The following is an 11,772-nucleotide window of genomic DNA, read 5'->3' as shown; positions in this document are numbered from 1 at the left end:
TAAGCACATCCAACATTCTCTCTTCCTAGCTTTAATCATCCTGGACAGTTCCTTCTCTTTTGCCTTTTATACAGCCATGTCATTTTGACAGAGACGACTGATGACTTCTAGGTGGGGATTGATTGTCAAAAATACTGTCCACACATTAACTTTGTGTTGAACGATTTTTGTGACCCTTTTCGGTCTCGGTGGCGATTTTTCTACCCGCTGTGATGACTGAGACTTTGTTTCATATCGTACCCATACACCCATAATTCATCACCAGTTATTATCGTAAAAAAGAAGGTTTTATCATCATTTGCACTGTTCAAGAGTTCCTGACAGATCGCAACAAAACTCTCTTTCTGCGTTAGTCTCAAAAGTTTCGAAACGAATTGACGGCGGCACAATGCATTCCGAATTTTTCGGTTAGTGTTTCATGATATGAACCCACCGTAATCCTTGTTAACTTTTTTTTTAATCTTACGATGAGTTAAACATCGATTTGACATCGCTAAATTGTACACCTGATCTTCGAAAGATTCTTGACTACTTTCAAAACTTTGAACCACTGATAAAATTGTATGTGACTTATCCAGTCCTCCCAAAAGTTTCTTGAATCATTTTATGTGTTTCGGTAAATTTTTTGCCAAGCTTAATACAATATTTCATTTCAATTCTTTATTCGTTTGTCACTCATCACAAAAACTTCCAAAGCCACCGAACCACAAATACTTCAAATGAGTGCTACTCAAAAACCGTTTGTCGTAGACGGGGTTAGTGATTTTCCTTAGTTGAGTCGGAGATGGCAATCGCACTTCACGATTACGTTTATAAGCACCAAAGAAAAAACCTCGGTTATTTTTTTATCAGACTTTGTGTACACGTGTGTTATTACTAAGTTTTATGAAAATGTATGGTGTACTAATTAAATATTTCACAAAAGCTGTAGTACACTATATTATATTTTTATTGAAAATAAATTATAAAAAAGAATATACAATCACAAAATAATAAAATAACACTTTTCGTTTGTAGTTAATTGAGGAATAAATATAGTACAATACTCTGAAAAAGAAAAATGTTTAATATAATCAGCTAATAACAAATACAATTAAGGAATTTATTGCTATTTTTAAGCAGAGTGAAATTTTACCTAATCGTAATCTTACTTTTCCTTTTGTTTAAGTTATAATTTGATATTTATAATCTCATTATTTGTTTATAAGCATTATTTATTTCTTCGAAATTAATTAGTATTAGAGATAATATTGTGAGTCTTTTAATTAAAGCTTTTTGAGTCTAAATTTAGAAAAAGCTTAGAAAGATTTCCATAAAAGACACAAAAAGAATAACATTTGTTTATTTTTCATGTACTTTTTTTTATTATACATAATAAAATTTATGTTTAAGAAGTCATGGTTTTATTTTCGATAAAGTGCTTTTAAAAACAGAAATTATTCAAAAAATATACAGCTTGTGTGTGTGTGTGTGTGTGTGTGTGTGTGTGTGTGTGTGTGTGTGTGTGTGTGTGTGTGTGTGTGTGTGTGTGTGTGTGTGTGTGTGTGTGTGTGTGTGTGTGTGTGTGTGTGTGTGTGTGTGTGTGTGTGTGTGTGTGTGTGTGTGTGTGTGTGTGTAACATTTTATTCATTTACATAAGCAGATGCTTGCTTACAAATAGTTTATACATTTTTTCACTATCCTTTTTAAAATGATCTTAACTTAAATTTATCGTATAGTATATTTTAAAAGAAGTTGACCTAACAGATATGAATTTAGTATAGGTACATTATTTTATATGCTATCTTTTAGTTACAAACTATAAAACAGACTGAGCCATTTACACAATATAAATATATTTTTATGAATGTATAGCCAAGCAGTTATAGCAAGGCACTTGCAGAGGGAAGTAGATATACGACTGTAAGTAGAGGAAAAAGTGCCTTGCTAGTACGGCTGTGCTATACATAAGAATAAATCTACAATCTAAATGTACTTCTAAAATACAGTATACAGTATTAAATAAATACAGTAAATAGAGTATACTCTACCTGAACATCAAGTATTGTGAAAAAAAATAAGAAGAAAACTGTACACTAGCATTGTAAAGCTTTCATAAATAACATTAGAAACATAAATTAAACTGAGTGAGGTTAACACCACTTCCATGTGTAAAAATAATTAAAAAAATTCTGTAATAATTTAAAAATGGTGTGTATAGCCTTTTCCTTTTCAGCTCAAACAGCAGTATATCTACAATACAGTAAAAAACAGAAAAGAACAAAATACCTCTCAGGGATTCTCTCATTTCAGGTATCTCTAATGTTTCATCTAAGAACTCTACTCTCAAACAGTAGCTAACAGTAGCTGCAGTACAGACTTGATTCACAACATAAGTGGTATAAGCATGTATGCGATGCGATGGTTTGGAAACATGGAACAATATTTGAAATTAATGAACACAGTACTTTAATGCTTGAATGCAAGATCTGTTTCATGCATGCGATTTTACTATTTTACAAAAGTACTTTATTGAAAGATCTGTTCAGTCATCAGGCTGAATCATGCCTCTCTGCATAATTAAAATTTACCAGGTGTGGTCTTGAAAGAAATAATTCAGTTGAAAGACTGTAAAATAGAAAGTCAGTAAACTTTAAGATAATATGCCATCGGACAATATGAAAAAATTGGATCAATAAAATAGGTCTTATGGGGAAATCTATATTATTGTACAGTTCATAAAGTCAAGGTAATATATTACTGCTTTTATTCATGATGGTTAATTTTTCTTGTGAAAAGGAGCAAAAATTCAGCCTAATGACTGAATAATTCTCTAATAAAATACTTTTGGACAAGAACAGAAAAAAATGACATGCATAAAACAAACCTCACACTCAATGCTCTGTATCAATTCATTCCCAGTATGTTAAACATATGACAGAAATTGTGCAACAGGGGAGTACAGTCCCTTATGTTAATGGGTAAAGTCTCTACTGTAGCATCAGGGTGAGAGCAGAACCATTTGATAAAACAGAGGAAATATCAGCAGTGAAGGGAGTCCCTAAGGGGGAAGCATTATTCCCTATATTCTGATGCCTTCTTGTGATCTACAGCTGGTCAATCCAGACAAAAAGGGTTTATGTGTATAGGATTATATTGATAACCTTTCTGTATTTATTTAAGGGAAATTTCTCGGACTGTTTCAAAGATGTTGTTAGTCTGAAAGCAATACATTTTTAGTGTGAAAAAGAGAACTTTGGAACTAATCCCCAAAGAATATCAGTAAATCCCTTTTAGTAAAAGAGTAATCTAATAATATTAAAACCATAGGATAAATGACACCATTCTGGTATATTTCGGTAAGGTCAAATACTTAGGTACTGCAATGAATGGGAGACTTACCTAGATTGTCTATCTTGTTATAATTATCAAAAAACGAGGAAATTACACATATTTTGTAAATACTTTTTAAATTGAATCAGCAACTTAATCCCTCTTCTGTGCCAAGAATGTGTAGTAAAGTAGGAGAATACGTATGGAGGAAAAATAGGGTCAAGCAGTCTACTATAACAGAAAAGCTCTGAATCCTCCAACAATGACATGTTTCTGAATCTCTGAGCTTTTTCACAGAGAGTCTTTCTCACAACTGTATTATAATTATTAATGGACTGTTGTTGCTGGACTTAGGAATATTATTTGAGTATGTTGCAACAAATCAGGTCATTAGGAAAGGATGGTAGAAAGCTGCCATAACTAATGTTGAGCACTCCTCTACATTACTGATTTGCTAAATAGTTCTATTCTTAACGTGAGATCCTGTAAAATATCAGGAGTCTCATAGTTTCATCATTCTCTATTCATGTTGGGCTAGGTTCAAATGGAAAACTTTACACTTCTATTGACCAGGAACAATCCTGTGTTTTACACAGAGAGTTACACAGTGTTAGTGACCTGTTAGTGATTGCAATTAGCTGGAACTACTGCAGAACTTCCAGTGATTAAGCATCAGTAATTACATCAGAGGTTTTGATTGAGAATTACAGCATGTTAATGTAATACACCTTAACAATGATTAACATAATCTTTGTAGTGTGATGGGCTGCAGAAGCAAGCGTATCTTCATCTACACTTGTAATCTTGCAGCAGAAAGACTTGTGGTTTCTAGCCCCTGAAATGATGTGGTGATTCTACCAATGCTTTATTTATTTTACATTTTCACATAACTAAATTGGATTTAAGAATATTTTATAAATGTTTCTAAATGATGCTCAAACAAAACTCTTGTTTTTGAATAAAGTAATTCTTGAATTATCATAAGTGGCTACTGGAGCTGCTGTTTATCATTATTAAAAGTGAAGCTACTGCATTTTCATTATTATAAGGCAGGTCTTGTTTAGTAGGTACACTAAACAGTACCCTCTGAACAGTAGCTGCAACTGCAAAGCAGAACTTAATATTAATGGTTTTCAATAATGTTGTATATGTGAAACATGTAGCATTTGGAAATTCTTTTCAGTGGAACATCTGAACATAATCAACAGTTCTTACCTCAATCAAATGTACTCAAACATACTCTGTTGTTGAAAACATTGTTTACATTACAATATAAACTAAATTACATATTTTATGTAATGAATTTGATACATTATTCAGAAATAAGTATGATGTAGAATTGCTTAGGTTTTATGGAAATCATGTGATTTCAGAATCACTTAAACATGTGACACTGTTCTATAAATTATTCACAATTATCAAGAACATGCTTATTAGAATTTTCAAGTGCTTACTTGTCATGGACTGATGACCACATTTCACACTCTGAAGTCAGATTGAAGATCAGTGATTACAAAACTACCTCTCCACAAAGTATTTGTTAATTACACAAAATATGGTGATAGCACCAGTTAATGGACATACAAAGACGCAGAACATAGTGGTCTCAAGTAAACGTTTTGATTGGGTTTCTCTGTCACACTGCTAATTATGAAAAACAAACATGTAAACAAAATTTTCACATACATAACTGATTAAGTAGCCTGACTCATTGAACTGATTTCAATTCCTAACTGGTTCAATGGAAATAAGATCTGATAATTTAAAGTTGGGTTTAAGTCGTATATCAGTTTATTGAGAGCGAAGAATATTTAACAACATTTTTTAAATAATCGACTGAAGTTTATTTCATTTCACTGGCAGCAATATTGCTGCTGGGATTCGATACTGTCGTTTTGAAAACAAATGAATGTTATATATCCATAAATACTGAAAGTATAGCTAGTAGGAATATTTTTAACAAATTTTCTTCACTCGTTATTATTCAGCAAAAGTTAAAGGTCATACTATGCACAACTTCGTTCCTTAATTTTCTCCTGTCGTTCACTAAAATGCAGGATTTCTTTCCTGAGTTCATTTAAATAAATAACTTATCTATTTTTAACGTTCCATCAGTTGTCACTAATGCCTGATATAAGAATAAGAATTATGGATTATTTTTCAACCATTCTCATTTCAGTTTGTGAGTTGCTTAAGATGACATCTGTTAGACTTCATTGATCAAAAGCAATAGGTTTCAGGCAATGGCACTTGGTTAGCTGAGTTCTTATAAAATATTATAAAAGAAATCAGTCAAGCTATTTTCTAAGGCTCTTATTTACTATACCTGGAACTAAAGCTTTTATTTACAACAGTGGTTTCCAAACTTTTCCAAGTGATGGTGCCCTTTTTCATTTAAAATTTTTCCATGGCATCCTACCCTAAGTAAAATTATGACTACTCATAAGTAAGAGATAAGAATAAATAAAACTCTTTATTATTTAACATTTAAAGATCTTCATTATTTAACTTATTATTTTTTTTAATTTTATTAATATTAAATTAATAATTATAAATGTACTGAACAAAACTTTATTTCACTAGAAGAAACTTCAAACACAAGTTCTACAATCAGTATCTGTTTGCATTCTTTAAAAGCTCTCCCATACAGACTCTTTTCAGATACAGATTTGAGGAATTTTGCTGAAGTCTGGCATTGACAATTTCAGAGGAGTGTTTGAAAAAATATTAAACGGCACTTTGCTAGAAGTTTTGAAACATCTTACCAGTTTCTTTGGAGGTCTCAGGTTCCCAATACCATCAAAATATTCAATCTAATTTCTGTTTTTACCATAGCATAACCAGTGGGTTCCAGAATTTATTTTGCTGTCAAAATTGACAATATCCGATCCTATTAAATTTATTTTTTGCAACAATACCTCTCATAAAAAACTCTGAAATCTTCGGAATTTACCATAAATTTGCATCCGACAGAGGTCTAGGTGGGAGATTTATTGAAAGTGACATTATTCTTGACTGCTTCACTGGTTATTCTGATGTTTTACTTCCTTAACTTCTTAGTATGCTACGACACATAGGATGCAGTTTTAATTAGAATAAGCCTTTGCCTCGTTTATGAATTCTTTCGCCGAATTTTTTCTTTGCTTTCATGGTGTTTGTTACCACTCAAGCAGCAGCTTTCTTTAGGATATTAGCAAAACCTTTATTTAGTGTATGATTTTACTCAACACCGAATTCTGTGTCAAAGATGGAGAAATTAAAGTGATAACGTCAGTTTGTTTTTGCTTATTCTTAATCTATGATTAAGAAGCCATTAATATTGCGGGTCTAGTAGTTACTGTACAAATTTATTTATTTGTTTGTCAAACGTCATATCTGGTGTACATGATAACGAAATATATTTCAGTTTCCTTTCATCTTGAAAAAATTCCAAAATATTCGAAATGCCAAATAAAAAATTCGAAATTATCGAAATACCAAAAGTAGAAAATTAGCATTGTCTTTACTAATTGTTATAGAATACTTCTTATCTGGCACAAATTAACCATGTCAATAAAATTACAGAGTAGCGCACGAAATGATGCAACATTTGGTTTTATTAAAAAATATTTATTTGAATCGCAATACAGAAAAGTAAAATACAACGTGTTTACTATATACCTGGAGATTATATTCTGCTTATCACATGTTCAATATGATCATCCCAGTTTAGCAACTTCTTCAACGCAAACTCCTATGTATTACAAATTATATTTCTGACTGAAGGCTCGTTTCACTTGTGCTATTTGGCATTTTATATCGCTCCTGCTTCGTCCATCTTTAGTAATTCTACTTTCCAAATAAATTTCTTCTACCTCCATAATCTTTTCTCTTCCTATTTTTACATTCAGTAATCCATTTATTTCTACTACATTTCATTAATTTCGTTTGTTCTTGTTTGTTTTCATGTAGTAGTTCTTGCGTAGGACTTCATCCATGCTATTCATTGTTCCTTCTAAATCCTTTTTACTCTCAGCTAGAATTACTATATCATAGCAAATCGTAGCATCTTTATCTTTTCACCTTGTACTGTTACTCCGGATCTAAATTGTTCTTTAACATCATTAACTGCTAGTTCTATGTAGAGATTAAAATGTTACGGGGATAGCGAACATCCTTATCGGACTCCCTTTCTTATTAGGCTTCTTTCTTCAATTATAACTGTTCTGTTTGGTTCCTGTAAATGTCAGTAATCGTTCTTCTACCTCTGTATTTGAACCCTAATTTTTTTAAAATGCTGAATATTTTATTTCAGTCTACGTTACCGAATGTCTTTTCTAGGTCTAAAAATGCCAAGTATGTTGGTTTGTTTTTCTTTAATCTTCCTTCTACTATTAATCTGAGCCCTAAAATTGCTTCTCTTGTCCTTATACTTTTCCAGAAACCAAATTGGTCTTCTCCTAACACTTCTTCCACTCTCCTCTCAATTCTTCTGTACAGAGTTCTAGTTAAGATTTTTGATGCATGGCTAGTTCGCAATGTTCGCTCCCCGCCAAATCGATGCAGGTAGGCTTCAAACTCGCCATGTCCAGAAAGGAGCTGCGTTATATAGAAACCTACCTCACCCAGTCCTCTCTGCACCCATGCATCTATTCTCGGAATTAATTTACGCATCCATACACCAGTAGGTGAGGTGTTCCAGGCCTCCTACCACTCGGCCAGAAGTAAGTCCTTAGCCTCGGTCTTAGTCATACCAAGATAAACCCGCCGGAGAATCAATGCACGTAGCCGCAACGGGGGAATCCCGGAGATGAGCTCGATAGCGTTTCGCGAAACCATGCGGTATGCGGCCGCAATGTTCAACGCAGCAAGTCTTTGAAGCGATGATATTTTATCTACATTCCTTTTCTTTTCAAGGGCCTCTACCCACGCAGGGACAGCATAAAATATGATAGAAGAAGCCAGATATAATAGAAGCGTCAGTATTATACGTCGTCTAGAAGCACGAGGACCTCTGTGGTTACGCATAAGCTTACCGAGATTATCAACTGTCTCAGCACGTGCCGAAGTCTGATGAAGGTGGACGTTGTAGTTTCGGCTCCTCTCCAACCACACGCCGAGGTACTTAACACATCCCGACGTGGGAATACTGGTCCCAGCAACGTTAATTTGCATTTCTCGCAGTCTTCTTCTCCTAACCAATGCTACTGCGGAGGTTTTATTAGGTGCTAACTGTAGACCTCTCGCCTCAAGCCAACAACTTATTCGCCGGACCGCATTATTGGCTATCTCCTCTACTTCTGCTTCAGTGTGTCCGGCCACGAGGAGGACCAAATCATCTGCATATGCAACAAATTCAACGTTCCCATCAAACTCAAGTCTCAAAAGCCCATCAAAAGAGAGGTCCCACAGGAGTGGTTCGAGAACCGACCCCTGCGGAACCCCACCATACACGTAAAAAACCAACTCGCCATCTTCTGTGGGGGTTTTAAGCTTCTACAATGTAGATAGCTGTTAATTATGCCAAGGAGATACCCACTTATATTCTTCTCTCTCAGCACATCAATAATCGTCGGCCACTGGAGACTACCAAAGGCGTTCTTGACGTCTAGGAGGACCACTAACGGGATCCTCCGTCGACGCCCAATGCCACTACTTTGATCTCTAGCCCATTCAGTTACGCGTTTCAACGCGTTAATTGTGAACTTCCCCTTAACAAAGCCATATTGATCAGGGGAAAGCCCACCCTTCGCTTCCACCTCGCACCAGAGCCTGTCAGTCATAAGTCTCTACAACAGCTTGCTCAGGGTGCTGAACAAGTATATCGGACGATATGAGACACCACTCCCAAGCATGTATCTCTTCTTTGGCACCAGGACCAACCGCGCTTCCTTCCAACAGGAAGGAAAGCGACAGCTCTCCAAAGCTGTATTATAAGCATCCAGTATGACCTAAGGATCTCTTGTCACCATTAATTTAACGAGAGATCCAGGGACCTCGTCCAACACCGGACTCTTATCTGCACTAATTCTCTTGGTCGCCAGTCTCAGCTCCTCAATGGAGAATCTTTGCTCATGCTCCAGGGCTATCTCATTCAACGGAGCCTTCGTTGAACAGCTCCTGGGAACAGCTCCTCGACAACCCAAAGTATTGTCTCTCGAGATAGAGGGGGGATTGGTGCGCCAAACTTGTTCATGACAATTTTATATGCACCCCCCCTCCACGGATTAACGTCCAGATCTGCTACCAGCTCCGCCCAGGCTTTCGCCTTGGCCTCCTTAATGGCCGCACAAAGGGATTTTCTTGCTTGTCGGTATGCAACAAGTAACTCGTCTACATCATTAGAAGCTCTCCTCGTTGCTCTCGGAAATTTCCTTCTAGCAACAATTGTAGCTGCTCTCCTCGTAGCAATCTCATCAGTCCACCAGTGGACTCTTCTCTTTGCCGGCCCATCTGGTCGTCCGCCTCAACTGTACTCATCACACAATATCTCCATAAGCCCTTTAGGTGTGATCGCCCGAGCAGGGTTCAACCGATCAGCTGTTAACAGCCATAAACCCTGTCCACAATACGTTTGGCCTGAAGTTCTGAGGGCCGCCACATTTGACTACGGGTACAGCTTCCCGACCTTCCACACTCTAGTTAAGCTAATAACCTTCCACACTAGCTAGTTAAGCTAATTGTTCTGTATTCTTCACAATTACCTGCTCCTGCTTTCTTTGGTATCATGACTCTTTTTGAAGTCAGACGGAACTTTTCTTTTTCGTAAATATTACACACTAGTTTGTATAATCTATCAATCGCTTCCTCACCTGCACTGCGCAGTAATTCTATACTTATTCCAGAAGCCTTTTTGTCAATCAAATGTTTTAATGCTCTCTTATATTTTCTTACTGGGTCTAGTCGAAAAATAAATATTCCAGCTGATCCATGTTAAAAATGATGGAATAAAAATTACAAGTAGATGTAATTATAGTTATTCCTATTGTTGAAGAGTGTACTAAGTGTTCTATGTTGTAGAGTGTTGTACTATGACCGTCATTTAAAATGACTAAATTATATACGCAGGAATTATCATTGATTTATGCGACTGAACCCCCAAATAAGATAATGGGCGTTAAAATCTCGGACAATTAAACACAGATTAAGTAGTTGTAGAAAAAACGATTCTAAATCTTCGACCCGCCAGTTTGTTTACGAAAGGGAAATATATGAACCGTGATTTGAAGTGGAGAAAACAATCTGACAGCTATTGCCTGTCGCTCCGAATTTAGTGGAATTTTACACATCGGATAACGATTCTGAATATTATAATCATCAAGCTTCCTTCAGTTTTTTGCCCGCAAGTTTCATTTCTTCAGATGATATTGTATTTTTTTAGTTTAAGTTCGCTTCTTGAGCATTCTGTCTCTTGAACACACAAACACACAAACCTTAGTGAATGCTTCAGTAATAACAATAATTGAGTAAAATAATAATTTTTACTCACTTAAATCTGAGACATCCATTTATATTTTACTGAAGGAGGCCATATGTATTCATATTTATTCGAACTAGAGGATATCAATTTTTGCTTTTTTATTAAATGACTGGTATTTTCGATCTCTGATTCATTTCAAGAGTTTCGACTGATACTTCGTCACTATTTGTGTCTGAAAGCGACCAGTTGCTACCATTTCTATCAGATTTTCCTCTGACTTAGACATTGGGTTTACAATTAACAATGTTTTTTTTCAAGCACTGTTAATTTTACTGATGATACCTTCGTTTCAGCAGGTGACAGTGGATGAAAGTCACAGTTCTACCAACTGTGGGATTTTTTCCACTGAGGAAATTCAGGAGCGACGGTTGTCCGGTGATCCAAGAAATTGGCTCTGTTTGATTTTCTTGATACCTGATTAACCTGTAAAGACTAAATTTTCTCGGTGTAGTCGGCCTGTTGAACGTTACTTGATGAGAATATGAGAGTTGAAATTCACCATCTTTGACTTTTACCATCTTTTTTGGTCGTTACGACGTTTACTAGAAATTACTTCTTCTCCAACCAGTTCTTCCACTGCTTTTGCCTAAGGGTAATTTACATGGCCCCGGCAGACAGTAAAACGTTTTGAATAGTTTAAAGTTCAACAACTCCGATTTTTTTATTCTTGATAGGCCTGCTACAACATCTGGAGTAATTGATCTTTGATTCAGGAAAGGACTAATTTTGATGAAATCACTTTTGTTTTTGAATGATGAAATACTTTGGCAAAGATACACTTTTACTCATGAAATCGTTTTTCTTGGGATCAAAGAACCTTCTCCTCATAATCTCTTGGGAGATCTTCGTTCTAATTAAACTTTTATATTAATATCCACTGTGAAAAAGTAAATTTTCTTCTTCTCAGCTCCCCTCACTTCCTTTAACGTCTCAAGCAGGGTGACTAACTGTACTATCAAATCTATTAAGGAGATATACTGAGCAAAATGTCAGTGAGGGTC

This window comes from Lycorma delicatula, chromosome 1, assembly GCF_047948215.1.
Source record: "Lycorma delicatula isolate Av1 chromosome 1, ASM4794821v1, whole genome shotgun sequence".
Lineage (NCBI taxonomy): Eukaryota > Metazoa > Arthropoda > Insecta > Hemiptera > Fulgoridae > Lycorma > Lycorma delicatula.
Note: the sequence above shows the minus strand (reverse complement) of the source record.